General features: G+C 47.1%; 1 protein-coding gene across 1 annotated transcript in view; it reads right to left on the bottom strand.

The window, feature by feature from the left end:
- The window catches only part of LOC311245662 (CD81 antigen-like), a 30953-nt gene that overhangs the window by 6496 nt on the left and 4473 nt on the right, over positions 1–19984 (bottom strand). The gene's annotated exons all lie outside the window — the stretch shown is intronic.

Below are 19984 nucleotides of genomic sequence, written 5' to 3'. Positions count from 1 at the left end.
TGTTTTACACAGATTTTATGTCTTATTTATTACTGATGTAAAGCACCTTGAACTGCAAACTGAAAGGTGCTATACAAATAAAGTTATTATTATTATTATTATTATTATTATTATTATTATTATTATTATTATTATTATTATTATTATTATTATTATTATTATTATTAATATTATTATTATTATTATTATTATTATTATTATTATTATTATTATTATTATTATTATTATTATTATTATTATTATTATTATTATTATTATTGTTCTGAAGGTCCAGATTAACACTGAAAGTCTGCATTTATTATTTTGTATAACTTGTATATTGTTTATATATATAAGATATATATCTTTACGCCATCTGTTTGCATAATAGTATTCTTCGCTGGCCTCATTGGGTCCCATCCTTGACGTTGTAGGCGCCAGAGACGAGCCCCCCTAGACATGGTTTCTAGACATGTTCAGACAAGTTCAGACTTGCCCAGAGCAAGCGCATTGATTCGGTACAGGTAAATCGGCTGAGCCCCATAGGGATCAGTTTGAGTATATATTGTAGATGGTGCAAGCAGCCGGGCGGCAGTAAAATAACAGGAGAAGTAGCAGAGCAAGAGCGTGATACGTCCGGTACAGTTGTACACAGACCTACAAGCAGTGTATCGTTACAGAGAGCTAATGGCATCCCCGGCCGCGTCCTAAAAGTCTGTGCCGACCAACTGGCCCCAGTATTCACTGACATATTTAACCTGTCCTTAGAACAGGCTGTCATCCCCACCTGCCTGAAGAAGTCCACTATTATCCCTGTACCCAAAAAATCCAAGCCTGCTTGCCTCAACGACTACCGCCCTGTAGCTCTCACCTCCATAGCCATGAAGTGCTTTGAGAAGCTAGTAAAGGGCTACATCTGCTCCTCCCTCCCCATCAACATGGACCCCCTGCAATTTGCATACCGCCCCAACAGGTCCACGGAGGACGCCATATCCCATGTGCTGCACACAGCAGCATCACACCTGGACAAGAGGCAGGGGAACTATGTGAGAATGCTATTCATCGACTACAGCTCGGCATTCAATACCATAGTCCCCTCCATACTCATAGCCAAGCTCAGGGACCTGGGCTTGGGCTATGACCTCTGCCAGTGGGTCTTGGACTTCCTGACTGGCAGACCCCAGGTGGTGAGAGCAGGCAACTGCACCTCCTCATCCATCACCCTCAACATAGGGGCCCCCCAGGGCTGTGTTCTGAGTCCCCTCCTCTACTCCCTGTACACACACGACTGTGTGGCTCAGCGGAGTAGCAATACAATCGTCAAATTTGCTGACGACACAGTGGTGGTGGGCCTGATCTCTGCCAACGACGAGAGGGCCTACCTGGAAGAGGTCAAGGTCCTGGCGGGATGGTGCCAGGAAAACAGCCTCTCCCTGAACGTCAGCAAAACAAAAGAGATGATTGTGGACTTCAGGAGGTCGGGGGTCAAGGACTACAGCCCCCTCAGCATCGACGGGGCACCGGTTGAGAGAGTCAACAGCTTCAAGTACCTCGGAGCCCACATATCCGAGGACTTGAAATGGACCATACACATTAACAGTGTGGTGAAGAAGGCACGACAACGCCTCTACTTCCTCAGGCGCCTAAGGAAGTTCCAAGTCAGCCAGAAGATCCTTAAGAACTTCTACTCATGTACAATAGAGAGCATCTTGACCGGCAACATCACCTCCTGGTTTGGGAATAGCACTGCAAAAGACCAAAGCAGACTACAAAGAGTGACACGTTCAGCCGAACGCACAATTGGAGGGGGGCTCCCCACTCTCCAGAACATTTACAACAAGCGTTGCAAGGGGAAGGCTAAGAGAATTATTAAGGACTCGAGCCACCCGAACAACTGCCTCTTTGAACTGCTGCCGTCAGGCAAGCGACACAGGAGTCTCAAGGCGAGCACAGAAAGACTCAGAAGTAGCTTCTATCCCCAGGCCATCAGGCTGCTAAACGAACAATGAATGAACACTACACAACAACAACCACCAAACACACATAGCACACACATCCACACGCACACACTCACTTTAAACAAACACACTGTAGCACCCACTACACACACTTTATAGCACACACCCACTTTAAACAAACACACTGTAGCACCCACTCCCCACACTTTATATTTATGGATGAAGGATTGCACTACAACTCGTACACCTTACTGTAAATTGTACCTAAAATTGTACCTCATCCCACTTCTGCTTTGCACTAGATAGTACTGTACATTAGTACACTGCATAGTATTGTGTATTGTATATTATATGGTAACTCAGAACATTGTACATATGTCTATACCGAACAACTGTGACCTCATTCTTCTTCTAAATTCATGCTATATTATGTTATTATGTTATTTGATACTATCTTGTCTAGCACAGTCTCTGGAGCGTAACAGTAAGAAGCATTTTGTATGAAAGTATTCTGTACTTCTGTATGACAACTATTAAAGAACTTGAACTTGGCTACTTAGATACGACTATAATATTGTAGAGCCATTATTGGCACAGTATAGTGACTCGTGTAAGCGAAGTAAAGTGGAGAGACTTATAGTTAAACCCAGCGCCGTTTGGATATAACTACTCATTGGAGACCGTCTGCGGGTTAGCTTCCAGTACAAACGAAGCTAGCTAGCTACCATCTATGCCAACGGGCTTTTGGATTAATAGCTATTAACCCTGCCATCGGGCGCTAGGATTACAAGGACCGGTTCCGTACGAGACCCCTTTTCTTCCAGCGACGACAGGATTATCCGACCGGTCTACAGTTCCTCCGGAGCTTGGAGCTCCAGAGGGAAACCATCGTCTCCAGCTACAGTACCATTTGCTTTTCCCAGTATCGCCTCGTTTCTTCTCACTCCCTGCAGAGCTCCGGTCGAGTATCCGTAACCTAGGAACTATTCATTACCGCTGACTTTGATACCCTGACATTCTATTATTAAAGGCGAACCGTGATAATCAATAATATGTATGTTGCTATGACTATTAAAATACTGTAAACTTGGTATCCTTGTCCCCGCGCAGTCAATTGAGTGTCTGCCATTTTGTCTAACTATACTGTCTGGCTATTAATATTCTTTAGTAGTGGTTTAATCTAAACAATCTTTAATACAGTCCGGGTTGTGTAGCCCCTTAGCTACAATTATTATTATTATTATTATTATTATTATTATTATTATTATTATTATTATTATTATTATTATTATTATTATTATTATTATTATTATTATTATTATTATTATTATTATTATTAATTATTATTATTATTATTAATATTATTATTATTCTGTGACACACGCACACACACACATGCACGCACGCACACACGTGCACGCACACACACGCACAGACAAAGACAACCCCATCTTTGTGTAGTTGAATACATTGATTCCCTGAAGTGTAACTTGGGTGATGTGGTGTTGTAGGTGAGGGTAAACAGGACGATAGGTGGCTTCTACTGTACGTGACATAACACAGAAGTAGGGGGTCAGACTCCATGCCGTCTGGTCCGTGTTGTCTGACCTGGACCACTTTTGAGACTTTTTAATTTCCCGTGCTGAACCTCTCTGTTCCATGTGGAAATTCCCAAATGGAATAAATAATGTTTCTATATGAAACTGCTTGGCGACTGTAGCTCTTTCTCCTGGTAACAACGGCATCTGTAAAGAGGAACAAGGGAGCTGCTTGTTTTTCATTCAAGACTGACAAAACATCAAAGGCTGTACTGTATCCCTTCATAGAATTAGTGTTGTGCACATACAGGAAGTGGGAATACAAACGTGACAGGCAGCAGTGACCTGCCAAACCCCTCACCTTTAAGAATAACCCTTATCCTAATCTTAACCCATTGGAACAATAGATCTAAAATTAAGCCTGGCCGTAGATCCTAAAAATAACTCTAATAATAACTCTGATAATAATGAGATCCGGAAAACTCTCCTCCAGCGAGCGCTTTTCTGGGTTTTCAATTCATACATCAAACAGATGTTCCCACATGTGTGTGTTATGTGTGTACAACAGATGTACACAGACACACACACACACACACACACACACACACACACACACACACACACACACACACACACACACACACACACACAGGTGGCAGGATTATAAGACAGATCTGAAAATATATATATATACAACAAAACACATGGAGTCCTGAAAGAGACTTCTATCATGCACTCTTCCTAAATTATACTAATATGTCTCTACTACTATGCACTCAACAATGCAACACTCAAGTTTCAACACTTTGATGAACATTGTTACTCAGCTGTAAGAGTTGTACCCTTCCTGCTGACTTGTTGTACAGAACTTGTAAGTCACTTTGGATAAAAGCGTTCAGCTAAATGGCAAAATGTAAATGTTGGGGGTGAGTCTGTGTCATAAACCTCCATCTACTGTTTTGTATGACACTGACAACGGCCCAGGGCCTAAATGTTTGCATTCTCCCTGAATGATTGACAGGTATTAGTATAATTATTTTGTGTGGGAATTGTCTGCTGTTACTATCCTAGATAGTGGAAACTACAGTCAAGTGTGTGTACACTAAGGATGCACCGATACAAACATACAGTATTATGTTGCTTCCCTACTATACACATCCACGTGTATGGAGTTATGTATACCCTTTCCACCTCTTTTAGGGTTGTATTTAGATTAAAGACACAATGATATAATTATTAAAAGAAAAACTATGTGGGCGGCTAGGTGGTGTAGTGGGCAAGGCGCTCGCCACCAATGCAGGAGACGCTGGGTTCGAGCCCAGCTCTCCGCATTGCTATCAGCTTGGCTGGTTGTTCATACTAACACAATTGGCAGTATTAGGGGGTGGGAAGCTGGTGGGTGGGGATCGGACGTTGTGGACAGCGACTCCTACAGGTCGGTTGGTGCGCCTGCGCAGCAGAATCAGGAAGCGACGGGGGCGGTGTGTCCCTCCCACGCAGACCCCCGCCGCTGAGAGATCGCGCTGTGCAGGTGAAAATATGCGACGGCTGCTTCCTCGAGTACCGGAGGGGACACGTGATGTAAGGCTTCGTCCACATTGCAGCCGGCTTGTGGGAGGCATGGCCTAACAGCGTTCGAGACAGGGGAGGGTAGAATTGGACGATACGAAATTGGGATGGGAGAAAAATAGAAAAATGGGAGAAAAAGTAGATAAAAAATAAAAAAAATAACTATGTTTAAACTCATACAAACATAATCCCTCTCAATCATCACATAAGACAATGTATAGACTCATACAAACATAATACTCTCAATCATCACTTAAGACAATGTATAGACTCATACAAACATAATCATCTCAAGCATCACTTAAAACAATGTTAAGACTCATACAAACATAATCCTCTTAATCATAATTTAAGACACGTTGGACTGGCTTGCCTCAACGGAGCTAGGTCTAAGGACATACGCCAGAGAGAGAGAGAGATCATTTAAGAGAATGTATAGACTCATACAAACATAATCCCTCAGTGTATAATCCTCCCAAATCTTTTAGTAATAAATAGATACAAATATGGTTTAGTGTTAAAAAGTGTATAAAGTGAATGTTAAAGGTGAATGTTTAAATTGAGTGTGTGCATGTGGATGTTGTGTGCAAAACCAATGAGTGTAGAAAGGACATTTAAGACAATGTATAGACTCTAGGGCTGACCCCTATTAGTCGATTAGTCGACTAATCGGTCGAAAGGAGCCGTACTCGACTGGCCAACCTCTTAGTCGAAAAAAAATCATTATAATTTATTTTTATTTGTATATATTTTTTTATCATTCTTTCCAAAAGAAAAGAGGCCTAGAAGCGTGGCTAACGCTAATGGCACACATACCAGAGGCTAACTGCCTACGAAAACAGGCACAGAGGCACTGAAAGAGGATTTCACCCATCTAATGAACACACTAGACTAGACAAATATCAAGATGTATCAGTGGACCAATTGCATGCCTTTGCAGAGGACAAGAAGCCTTCAGTCGACTCCTTCAGACATTAAGCACCCCCCACAGCCCAAATGGAATGATGATAAAAAAATATATATATAATAATAATAATAATAATAATAATAATAATAATAATAATAATAATAATAATAATAATAATAATAATAATAATAATAATAATAATAATAATAATAATAATATTAAAAATATTATATATATATATATTTTTTTTACCAATAGTCGACTAACAGCAAATTTTGGCCAATCATAGTCGACCATCCAAATCCTTAGTCGGGGACAGCCTTAATAGACTCATACAAACATATAAACACACATTGTTTTGGTGGCGCTCTAGTGAATTTGAATATAAAGAATATGAGGGGGAAATAATAAACAGTGTAAACAATATGAATATAAGAACAAGAGAAAAGTAAACAGTGTAATCAAGAAGGTGTGGGTCTGTATGCCCTATCAGTTATATTATACATTACAATAAATATAGCCAATAGATATATCCTCCACTACCACCTCTCCTCAGCTGGCTTCCTATATCCTCCCCTACCTCCTCTCCTCAGCTGGCTTCCTATATCCTCCACTACCTCCTCTCCTCAGCTGGCTTCCATATCCTCCCCTACCACCTCTCCTCAGCTGGCTTCCTATATCCTCCACTACCTCCTCTCCTCAGCTGGCTTCCTATATCCTCCCCTACCACCTCTCCTCAGCTGGCTTCCTATATCCTCCACTACCTCCTCTCCTCAGCTGGCTTCCTATATCCTCCACTACCTCCTCTCCTCAGCTGGCTTCCTATATCCTCCACTACCTCCTCTCCTCAGCTGGCTTCCTATATCCTCCCATACCTCCTCTCCTCAGCTGTATTCCTATTTTCTCAACTACCACCACTGCTCTGCTGTTACTACCCGCCCTAAACACACAAACACACACACACTTTTCCTCTCCAGCTGCCTGAGTCCCTCCTCATTCACCCCCCCCCCCCCCCTCTCTCTCTCTCTTTCAGGACTCCATGTGTTTTGTTGTAGCGGAGGAGGGGCTGTTGCTGGGGCCAGTAACTAGGCAATGCAGTAAAGCAGCATTATTTCCACTACCTTCCATCACTATGACAACAGCCATTAAGGCTTGAAGGGTATTGAGATGTTTAAAGAGGGGCGGGCAGTGTTATACCACCAGGGAAGTTAATTTACTTCTCATCCCTTAGTGTATAATCTCCTAGGGGGGTATGACCACGCGATACATCACCCTTTAAATCCCACTCACTGTTAGAAGAACACACTGTCAATCCAGCTACACATTGTCAGACTTTGACATGAAAAGAAATCTCTCAGATAAAAAAGAAATAAAAAAAAAAAAGTGATAAGTGATGAGATAATGTTTAACGTCACTCCACTTCTTAGAGAGCTGCACTGGCTTCCCATTGCCGCAAGAATCCATGTCAAGGTTCTTGACCTGGCACACCGTGCAGCGAGGGGAACGGCTACGGTCAATGGTCTCTAACTACACACCCTCAAGACCTCTACGCTCTGCATCTTCTGGCCGCCTCAGACCCACTCCTATCCGAGCTCCGGGGGGGGGGGGGGGGGTTCATCAAAGCAGGCTATTCTCGGTCCTTGCTCCGAAATGGTGTGGAATGAACTTCCCAAAGTTCCCACCACAGTCATGACAGCTGAAACCAGATTTTCCGCCGTCGACTAAAAACACACTTCTTCAATCAATATCTGAAATTTAAAAAACGACTAACCTTATTACTATATTATATATTATATATATTACTATATCTACTATGCAAATATGTCTATACTCCTATGCACTCAGAGTGTAGCACTCGTTTAAGCCTGCCAACTTCAAGAGTATGTAATCAAAGTCAGCATAACTGGACCACATACCACTTTAACATAACCTTTAGAGGCCAATGGTTCAAAGATGTAACGCTCCCATACACAAAGTTATAAAGTTACTTTTACTTACATTCAATATCAAATATTTAAGTATAATTTTAAATGGAGGACTTTTACTTTTACCAGAGTACTATTTGATCTGGGTATTTCTACTTTTACTTAAGTAAAGGAATTGTATGCTTCTTCCACTACTGTTAGAAATAGGGGTATTGTTACAAAGGGTCAGATTAAACCGAATATATATATTTATTACTTGAGATATATTGTATAGTATTTGTATATCGTCTGATATCCCTTGTATATTCTTTGTACATATACACGGAATATCCCTTTACCTAGTACAGGCCAGACCATAATATTCGTTCTCCTATTGGACAGCGATCCCCTAGGCGCCACGGCCATACCCCCCAATGTCTAGTTCAAAGTCACCGCTAAGACATGCCTGGACATGCCCGGTTCTGCGCAGGAATACGAGACAGAAATAAGGCTGGTACTAGATTGTTCACCTTATGTATAAATACGGCGCAGGTGAATACAGCAGTAATCTTAGTAACAAGTTGAAGCCTCACACCACGATACAACGTGCTGTGAAGTGGGCCCGTTTTGCCCCGAAATAGAGCCTTGAGACCGTGTGCGAATTGATAGCTGAAGTGTCAGAGTTTAACGCTGTATCGTCGAGTTCGACCTATTCTATTATTAAGTAATAGTCTATTATGTATAGTGTATCGTGCGGCTACCGTTCTACAGTGACCAGCATTACCAACGTTTCATCGTACCGAGCTAGTGTGCTTATCCAGGCTGGGCGGCCTAACCTTGTGCCGTCATCCGAGGAGCCCTAGGCGAGAACCGTGTGGATATGTACACTGGATAACCTACACCGACGACTACAGAGCCCTTTTCGGCTGGATTATATTTGCTTTGGTCCTGTGGCTGTTGGAGCGGAGAATCGTCTACACCCACTACCGTGTGGGATTTACCCTGTGAGGAGCACCGTCGAGCCCGCCTCTAGGACTCTGAGGCTGGCTAGCTTTCCTCCATGCGGCACTGCACACCGGAGAATAGCTGTTGCTTTGTCTACGGATCAAGGGATTATTGCACTGTCTCCTGTACCTGGAGTCTCCTTATTCCTCGTTGATCCAGACTTTTGCTACCGACAAATCCTCTCCCCTGCTGGCTTACAACCGGAGGGAACCCCCTTAGTATCTCCAGCTGACCTACTAGTGTACCATATATAATTCTTATGATACAGGTGGTATTAATTATCTCCTGCGTAATATGCTCATGGACTTACGCTCTTGACCTATTCATGCACATACTTCGCCTTACAAGCGCAACTCTCAATCTTGATAAGTAATGTAAGATAATCTTGGTGCTCTTCTAATAAATATTATTCTAAACAGTATTTCTTGTGAAGCCGTGTTATTGTGGGGGTGTTCATCTCATATACATGTGTACTGTATGGCCAGTAGTAATGTACATAACTCAGTAGTGGTTTAATGATACCATACTTATTCAATACAGTCAGGGAATTGTACCCCTCAGTTACAATTGGTCCTTCGAGCCGGATGGTAATTAGCGTAATATTAATATAATATTAATATTGACATGGCCAGCGATGAACACTCCACAAACGGTTCTCCTAAGCTAGATCGCCCGGAGCGCAGACGGCAGCCACCTCTTTACCTAGAGGACTACGCTACCAGTCTACTACCTAGCTTTATACAGACGTTAAACGCGGAAAAAGCGGATAGTAAAAGTATGTCAAACCCTACCGACCAGGCGACCCTGCCAGTAGAGACCCTAGTGGGTTCTAACGTAACTGACCAAGCTCACGGGGGGGACCAGGAGGGACATGACATGACTTTACCCCCCGCCAACGTCAACGGGATAGTCCCCGGAGAGCTCCAGGATAAAGAAAGCCCTCCAGGGACGGAACCCGACCCACCACCAGAAGAGACGCGCACCCAGGAGATGGACCTCCTCGGAGCGCGACAGGAGAACGGATCTCCAACGAGCACTGCCAGAAGCCGATCACCTCCATCAGTGTCTTCCCCCAGCGAGGCGGACAAGATGCTGGCGCAGGCATTTATCGCCACCCTGGCAGCCTCCACTGAACGCGATCGACTCCAAGCACAGACGCTTAGCGAGCGCAAACATTCTTCCATGGAACAAGAGCGCCTCCGCGCGCAACACCAAAGTGAGCGCGAACACTCTACCATGGAAAGAGACCGCCTGCAGGCTCAACAACTGAATGAGCGTGAACAATCTGCAGACCAAAGAGAACACTTCCACGCGCAACTCCAAACGCAAGCCCTTAGTGAACGCGAACACTCTGCGACCCAGCGAGAGCGCTTCCAGGCGCAGCAAAGGAGTGAAGACGACCGCATACGCCTGGAGACCAGACGCCTCCAGACGGAAGAGAATATGGAAAGAGACCGCGCCGAAGCCCAGCGCGCCGCCGCCGATGCACAGCGCGGAGCCGCCAATGCACAGCGCGACACAGCCCAAGCCCAGCGCGAAGCAGAGCGCGACCTCGCTCACATCAAGCGCGAAGCCGAGCGCGACCGATTACAAGCGCAGATAATGGAGCAACTGATTGCCAGGGCAACCCCCCCTCCCTCTGCACGGAGCTCCAGGGCCTCGTCAAGACAAGGGTCTAGGGCACCCTCCCCTACCCGATCAAGCGACCCGGAGCCCGGCCAACAGAAAGAGCCTATACACGTCTCCGAACCCCCTCCCCGACCGGTCCATGCGAGACCCAGCAACAGGGAAGAACCGGCCTACGCCGCTGAGAGACTAAATAGACGATTACAGGATCTAGAAGACCTGACAGAAGAAGAGGAAGAGGAGGAAAGTCAAGCCCAACAGCAGCATCGTACTCCACAGGACCAGGAGGTCCAGTACAGCCCAGGCTTTACCCCCGAGGCCCTGCGTTACAGACCCCCGACTCAACTCACGGGTGAGGCTGACGCACGACCAGCCCCGAGGAACAGCACCTGGGTACCCGGGCCTTGGTACCCACCAGGTACCAGCCCACCACGAAACGTAAGAGGAGACTCGCCTAGGAGGCCTCTCCCCCAACGTTCACCGATGTGCCAGCCATCCATGGCATCGTACCTTGGCACACCGATGTTCCCGGACTTCACACACGAGAACAGAGCACAGTACACAGAGCTACGAATGTGCTTAGAGACAATGATGTCCGATGTCCCCGATGAGACGTACAAGTATGCTATCCTACTCAAGCACCTGAAGGTGCCCAGAGCGCATAATATAGCGCTGGCATATTCCAACTCAAGTACCCCATACACCGCGGCTCTAGTAGCCCTCGACCAACGTTATGGACGCATATGGGACTACGTAATACAAGAGATAAGGAATATTGACCGTCTACCCCCAGCCACAGACAATCGCTCATTAGATGACCTCTCTATCAAGGTACAATCCCTGGTAGGGATGCTGGGGGCGCAAAAGGAAAAGGGTAGGCACGAACTGTACGCAAACTCTAATGTTGAAAGAATATTAGAGAAGCTTCCGCCCGCCCGACAAGAGCGCTTCAGGCGGCAAAAAGACCACCGTGATCCCAACGGTCCCGAGCCATCCCTCCTAGACCTGGCCGACTTCCTGGCGAGAGAAGTCAGCAGCCTACGACTGGATACGTTCGTGCGGAGCGTACCAAGCTCCAGAGAGGGACCTAGGAGATCAAACGATAACCGCAGGCTGGTGACCGTCATGCACCAAGCCGAATCAGTACCGCGCAACAAGAACCACAGCACCCCCTCGACGAAAGAGAAGTGGAAGATTGTATGCCAGTACTGCGAAAAGGAACACTGGCTGTCACACTGTGACACGTTCAAGAAGATGACCGCCGACGAGGTGAGTCAATGGTCGCGTCCGCTGCGGCCCAGCTGGGGCTGCGGGGGAGCGAAGAAACGATGACGATTCGGACTATAAGAAGAGACCTGAAGACGATCAAGGGTGAGAACGTCTCCTTCACTATCGCAGCAAGCGGGCAGCCAGAGAGACGGTATAGGATCACTAACGCTTTCACCAGCCAAGACATAGGCCTGTCGCAGTACACCTACCCCATCGCCAAGCTGATGGACAAATACGTGCACCTGCGTCAACTACCTATACCGCTCATAGACGGCGCCACCCCGACCCTGCTGATAGGATCCGACCACGCACACCTCATCGTCCCGATGGACCGGGTCCACACTGGGCCCAGAGGCTGTCCAGCAGCAGTCGAGACCCGCCTAGGATGGACACTACAAGGCCCCCTCTCCAGGTCTCCCAACCGAACAGCAGCCACTCGCTGCCTCCACTCTAGAGTGACAGAAGAAGACACCGCCCTCTTACAGCACGTCGAGAGGCTATGGACACTAGAGACAATGCCCTTTAAGAACGAAAAGAAACACATTCGTTCCAAGGAAGACATTTATGCCATAGCCCTCCTCGAGCAGGGGACAAAGAGAGTCAAAGTCAACGGAGTGATGAGATACGCAACTCCACTCCTGAGGCGAGAGGGTATGCCTACCTTCCACGCCCCAAAAGAAGCGACGGAGCGGTATCTATCGAACACAGAGCGGCGCCTAGCCAGAGACCCCGCTCAAGCTACTTTGTACCGCGCTGAGATTGACAAGCTAATCACAGCGGGACACATAAAGAGAATTGACATTAAAGAGGCCGATCAGACGACCGAATCATGGTACGTGCCGCACCACAAAGTCCACCACAACGGCAAAGATCGTATTGTGTTTAACTGCAGCTACCAGATCGGATCACAAAATCTGAATAAAGAGCTCTTGCCCGGCCCAACACTCGGCCCCTCTCTACTAGGCGTGTTGCTACGTTTCCGCCAGAACAAGGTGGCCATCAGCGGCGACATCAAAGGGATGTTCCTGCAGGTGCGACTAGTGGAAGAGGACAAGCCCCTGCTGCGGTTCTTATGGAGAGAGAGGATCGGGGATGAGCAACCATCCATCTATCAATGGGAAGTCCTCCCTTTCGGAACCACATGCAGCCCATGCTGTGCTACGTTCGCACTGCAAAAACACGTCGCAGAGGACCCAGCAGCTGATGAAGAGGTCCGACAAAGTGTAGGAAATAGTTTCTACGTGGACAACTGTCTGCAAAGCGTCTCGACGCCAGAAGAAGCCGAGGCCCTCCTACTCAAGCTCCGCGCCTCTCTGATCAAAGGCGGCTTTGATCTCCGGCAGTGGGCCAGCAGCGACCCTCAAGTATTGCGCAGCCTCTCCCCAGAGGACGAGGCAGCAAGCAGCGAGACCTGGATGGTGACCATCCCAGGAGAAGCCCAAGAAATGACATTAGGACTAGTCTGGCGCTTCAAAACAGACTCGCTCCATTATAGACACACACCCCTGACCAAAGAGCAGGGAAGGTCGATTTCACTACCGACCACAAGACGGAGTGTATACAGAACACTCGCTAGACAATATGACCCGTTGGGATGTATTCTACCTTACACCACCAGGGCAAAGATGATTGTACGAGCGCTATGGGACAAGGACCAGGGCTGGGACGATCCCATACCCGACCACCTTGCTTCCACATGGAGAGAGTGGGAGACAGAACTCAGCTCGCTCCCAGGTGTCAACATACGCCGCAGCTACTTCCCACCCACAGTGAGGCCGGAGACGTGTCAGATGGACCTGCACGTCTTCAGCAACGCCTCCGAAGTAGCCTACGGTTCGGTGGCCTACTTACGGGCCCGAGAGGAGGGAGGAGAAATACATACTGCCTTCATCCTGGCTCGCTCAAGAATAGCCCCCCGCAAGCAACAATCTATCCCGCGTCTAGAGCTCTGCGCAGCCCTAGTAGGAGCGCAACTCGCCACGTTAGTCCAACGTGAACTCACCATCCCGGTGCAAAGAACAATCCTGTGGTCAGACTCCATGACCGTACTCACATGGATCCAGTCCGATTCGTGTAGATACAAGGTCTTCGTGGGAGTCAGAATCACAGAGATCCAAGATTTAACAGAAGCAGCATGCTGGAGGTATGTGGACACAAAGCATAACCCAGCCGACGTCATCACACAGGGAATGTCCCTGGATGACCTCACACATCACAATCTCTATAGTGACGGTCCCGAGTTCCTCAAGCTCCCGGAAGAAGAGTGGCCTACACCCACCCCACGGGAGGCGAGTGAAGAGGAGGCAGAGAAGAAATCTATGTTCTGTGGGTTGACACACACACTAGTCCCCACAGATCCCAACATAGACGACTGCCCCACCCTTGAGAGTGCGCAGTTAAAGACATTCCTGTGGCACCACCCTGAGGTTCCGTCCACTACTGACATTAATGCAGCTAACTACGAAGAAGCAGAACTCCTTCTGCTACAGCGAGCCCAAAGAGACTCGTTCCCCGACGAGCTAGACTGTCTGCAGGGATCAAAGCCAGTCCCGTCAGACAGCAGACTGCTCCACTTGGCCCCTGAGAGCGACGCCCATAATCTCATCAGAGTGGGTGGTCGTCTGAGGAGAGCCCCAGACTTAACGGATGACGTCAAGTTCCCGATAGTCTTAAACAGCCGACACAAGGTCACAGAGCTCATCATAAAGAAATACGACGAGGACGTGCACCACGCCGGGGCAGAGAGAGTCTTCGCGGAGATCAGACGTCGCTATTGGATACTGCAAGGAAGAGAAGCAGTACGACGCTTCCAGCGGACCTGTCTAGACTGTCGCAAGTGGCGAGCACAGCCCAGTATACCCCGGATGGCTGACCTACCCCCCTGTCGCCTCCGACTCGGCGACAAGCCCTTTCACTCCACCGGTATGGACTGTTTCGGCCCGCTGTATGTAAAGAAAGGAAGAGGGACGGAGAAGCGGTGGGGTATTGTATTCAAATGCATGACCACCCGAGCGATACACATAGAACTCCTTCCAACCATGAGTACGGACTCATTCCTTATGGCCTTCCGGAGATTCACATTGCGGAAAGGAAAACCGTCTATATTATTGTCCGATCACGGGACAAACTTCAAAGGCGGAGAAAGAGAGCTGAGAGAGAGCTTCCAAGCTATGGGCCCACCCAGAACTTAAGACCCACCTCGCTCCCTCTCAGATTGATTTCCAGTTTAACCCCCCGAATGCACCTCACTTCGGTGGAACTTGGGAACGAGAAGTACGTTCAATAAAGACAGCCCTGTACGCCGTGCTTGGGGCCCAGACCGTGGCGGAAGAAGTCCTCACGACAGTCCTCACGGAGATCGAGGGAGTATTGAACTCAAAGCCCCTCGGTTACGTCTCAAGTGATGTAGCAGATGTCGACCCAGTCACCCCCAACACTCTCTTGATGGGGCGGCTGGACCCCGCGCTCCCACAGACAGTGTACAGACCTGAAGAAGCGAACAGCCGAAGAATGTGGAGGTACAGTCAAGTATTGGCTGACAAGTTTTGGAACAGTTTCCTTCTCCACTATCTACCGTCTCTACAGACCCGCCAGAAATGGGTAAAAGAAAGAGACAATTTGACAGAAGGCACAGTCGTCATGATTATCGACCAGTCACTACCCCGAGCTATGTGGCCGGCCGGCCGCGTAAGCAAAGTGATCACTGGTACCGACGGAAAGGTCAGAGCGGCAGAAGTGCTCGTCCAAGGGCGGACATACACCCGACCCGTGGCGAGGCTGATAGAGTTGCCAAGGCTCCCCGACTCTCTTGATGACGACCATGACCCCCTGACTTTGTGAATTGCCCTACTCCTCACAACGGACATTGAGTAGTGGACAGTGCGGTTAATCTGTCTCTGCTTATCTAATTAGGTGCGGACTAATTAGGAGGCAGCTGTTACAAAGGGTCAGATTAAACCGAATATATATATTTATTACTTGAGATATATTGTATAGTATTTGTATATCGTCTGATATCCCTTGTATATTCTTTGTACATATACACAGAATATCCCTTTACCTAGTACAGGCCAGACCATAATATTCGTTCTCCTATTGGACAGCGATCCCCTAGGCGCCACGGCCATACCCCCCAATGTCTAGTTCAAAGTCACCGCTAAGACATGCCTGGACATGCCCGGTTCTGCGCAGGAATACGAGACAGAAATAAGGCTGGTACTAGATTGTTCACCTTACGTATAAATACGGCGCAGGTGAATACAGCAGTAATCTTAGTAACAAGTTGAAGCCTCACACCACGATACAACGTGCTGTGAAGTGGGCCCGTTTTGCCCCGAAATAGAGCCTTGAGACCGCGTGCGAATTGATAGCTGAAGTGTCAGAGTTTAACGCTGTATCGTCGAGTTCGACCTATTCTATTATTAAGTAATAGTCTATTATGTATAGTGTATCGTGCGGCTACCGTTCTACAGTGACCAGCATTACCAACGTTTCATCGTACCGAGCTAGTGTGCTTATCCAGGCTGGGCGGCCTAACCTTGTGCCGTCATCCGAGGAGCCCTAGACGAGAACCGTGTGGATATGTACACTGGATAACCTACACCGACGACTACAGAGCCCTTTTCGGCTGGATTATATTTGCTTTGGTCCTGTGGCTGTTGGAGCGGAGAATCGTCTACACCCACTACCGTGTGGGATTTACCCTGTGAGGAGCACCGTCGAGCCCGCCTCTAGGACTCTGAGGCTGGCTAGCTTTCCTCCATGCGGCACTGCACACCGGAGAATAGCTGTTGCTTTGTCTACGGATCAAGGGATTATTGCACTGTCTCCTGTACCTGGAGTCTCCTTATTCCTCGTTGATCCAGACTTTTGCTACCGACAAATCCTCTCCCCTGCTGGCTTACAACCGGAGGGAACCCCCTTAGTATCTCCAGCTGACCTACTAGTGTACCATATATAATTCTTATGATACAGGTGGTATTAATTATCTCCTGCGTAATATGCTCATGGACTTACGCTCTTGACCTATTCATGCACATTATTCGCCTTACAAGCGCAACTCTCAATCTTGATAAGTAATGTAAGATAATCTTGGTGCTCTTCTAATAAATATTATTCTAAACAGTATTTCTTGTGAAGCCGTGTTATTGTGGGGGTGTTCATCTCATATACATGTGTACTGTATGGCCAGTAGTAATGTACATAACTCAGTAGTGGTTTAATGATACCATACTTATTCAATACAGTCAGGGAATTGTACCCCTCAGTTACAGGTATAGAGCACAATCAAACTATCTCTACCAGAACTCGTCAAACAAAAAGCGGTAAGAAAGCGGTAATTCGGTTATTCCTGATTTAGTTTACTAGCATTGTCAGTGTAAACAAACCTCTTATAGGCATAAAACACAGCAAATATAATTAAAATGTCATAATTACTGGAGCTCAATCAACTAGAGAATGAAAACATGTCTTAATTCTTATTTTCTACCCATTTGTTCATGTTTGGATCCCTGACTTGGTGGTAAAATATATTTGTGTTGTGTAAGATGTACAGTACTTGGGGAGCTCCAGTAGCTCACCACGTACCGCGAGTGCTATTTCAGCGCCGTGGACAACCGTGCTCGTCACGGATCTGGGGCTGAGCGAGTTCGAATCCCGGACTGCAGCCGTGCCTTTCCCAGAGTGTCTTCCCCCCCATCTGAACCCTTTCAGCCTGCTTCTGTCGGTCGAACTTGACCAAGTATAAATGCGATAAACGTATAAAAGAGCCAGGGAAATGGCCAAAGTTAAAAAAAAAAAAAGAAAAATGTACAGTACTTGTGTTATGTAACATGTGTGTGTTGACAATGGTGTGTGAGGTAAAAACCACATTGAAACAATCATTATATAATTTTTTTAAGTTTGTAAATCTATTAAAAAAAAGAAATATATTGCTCTTTACTGGAACCACTGGCTTTGGCTTTGGCTATGAATAGCTGGAGAGCAAAGAAACAGTCCATCGCAATAAAGCAATAAAGAAGAAGCATTTCTTTTTTTTGGTCATTGCCAACATAAAGTACAACTTATAAGATTTGTCGTTTAGACGATGAGGTCTGACATCTTCTACAGTACAGGTTTCCAACACGATACAGATGTACTGTAACTACCAGATGAGTAGAAATGAGAGGCGGAGTGAGACGTGGCAAGAGATGGCCGTCTCCTGTAGTTCAAAACCAGACACATTTGTCACGTTGCCACTGTTGTCTCCTTCTCCAAGGGCACCAGGTTCCCCTCAGGACGCCTCTATTGTCTTTACTTTATTTATCTATTTCAATCGCCAAAAACGCAAAGGTTAGGGCACATTTCTAATTCAGAGCAGAGCGTGAAGTTATCTTAATATTTTGTTATCTTACCCAAATAGTCGGTCAAAAAACGACTGCATGTAATGTATATTTTAAGAGGCTGGGATGAACGGACTGGACCGGTGACAACTGCCAGCAGCGATGATTTCAACCGCTGGTCGGAGGTAGTAGGACTGCGTCTATTCTCAGCTTTACATAAACACCACTTTGGTGTGCCAGCACGCTAAAAACATCCACTACACACTCTAATTTGAGGGGTAATGAGCAGATGTACTAGGGTTATTTGAATTATGCAAGGGCGTGTGTTTGAGGGGGGAGAGATGGAGGAACATTCCCCCTTCATCTCCCTTGGGTGGGCCCCTCCTACAGCCTCGCCTCTAAAATCAACTGGACGCTTTTCTCTATAAAAAGCACGGGCTTCTGCGCGGGATCCTCGGCGCTCCGTATACTTACCGAGGGTAGGTTTGGGAGTGGAGCAGCCCGCATGTAAATTAATGGGCACGGTGTGGTTTTCCGCCACAACAAACGGAGTAGACGGGACCTTTGAAATGTGCCAATCGTATCACAGAGTGTAGGTTCTGGGGCCCCCAGGCTGTGGACGCCTGCTGGACGCCTGCTGGACTAACTGTACGCAGTGGATGAACACACGTTGCTGGAGCCTAACGTTTGGTTAAACGTGATTTAATTTAGCCTTTTTAATACATTCTGCCACTTAGACTCATTACATCCACACTGTGATTATTCTGTCTATTCTATGCAGATTTTACGTCTATTTTTACTGCAATCTACGTCTACATTTCTATTTTTATGAATAGTTTTACTGCTGTGAAGCACTTTGGGCTGCAATTCTTGTATGAAAGGTGCTGTACAAATAGGGTTAATTATTATTATTTCAGAGGAAAACAGAATGCCGGATGATATTCATTCAACACACGTGAATTATGCTCTAAATCAGATACTGACGGCACACAGAGTTGTGTAGAGGAAGCATTGAGGTTAGTATCCCCGGTGCCCACGCAGACGCCTCTGCATCTGTCCCAAACATCTGGCCTCGCTCCTCCGAGAGCAAGGTGGGGACGACTCCTCGGCCCCTGTGTGTTAGTCTGAGAATACCACACGTGCGGTCAGCGGTGTCTGAACAACACTCGGGGTAACCACTCAGTCATTGTGCAGAACGGCCTCTTGCAGGGCCGCTCTTAAGCCACGCTGCGGATTTACGTAGGTCCTGTTTCCTGGCTCTTTTCTTAGAGGTCTCGTCATCCCAGGCGGACATAAAAGCTGCGTCGCTGTGCGAGGTAGCTGACCAGGAGCACTCGGTCATACGTGAGCTTCCTGTAGTGAGCGCTGGGAGGTAGCTGACCAGGAGCACTCTGTCATACGTGGGCTTCCTGTAGTGAGCGCTGGGAGGTAGCTGACCAGGAGCACTCGGTCATACGTGGGCTTCCTGTAGTGAGCGCTGGGAGGTAGCTGACCAGGAGCACTCGGTCATACGTGGGCTTCCTGTAGTGAGGGCTGGGAGGTAGCTGACCAGGACCACTCGGTCATACGTGGGCTTCCTGTAGTGAGCGCTGGGAGGTAGCTGACCAGGAGCACTCGGTCATACGTGAGCTTCCTGTAGTGAGGGCTGGGAGGTAGCTGACCAGGAGCACTCGGTCATACGTGAGCTTCCTGTAGTGAGGGCTGGGAGGGTAATGCAGAGGGGCTGTCGCTAAGAAAGACCCTGGAGATCCCATTGACCATATTCACACGGTGGCCATTTTGCTCTTATGTCATGCTCAAATTGGGACAGTAGATATCTCTCTACGGCAGATATCTCCAAAACGAAGCAAATCACACCACAACAATGTGGATGGTTAGATACTGTGGCACTCTGGATAAGGGGGATTAC

This window comes from Notolepis coatsorum (genome assembly GCF_963971535.1).
Source record: "Notolepis coatsorum genome assembly, chromosome: 18".
NCBI lineage: Eukaryota > Metazoa > Chordata > Actinopteri > Aulopiformes > Paralepididae > Notolepis > Notolepis coatsorum.
The sequence above is the reverse complement of the archived record's forward strand: the minus strand, read 5'-3'. Positions and strand labels throughout refer to the sequence as shown.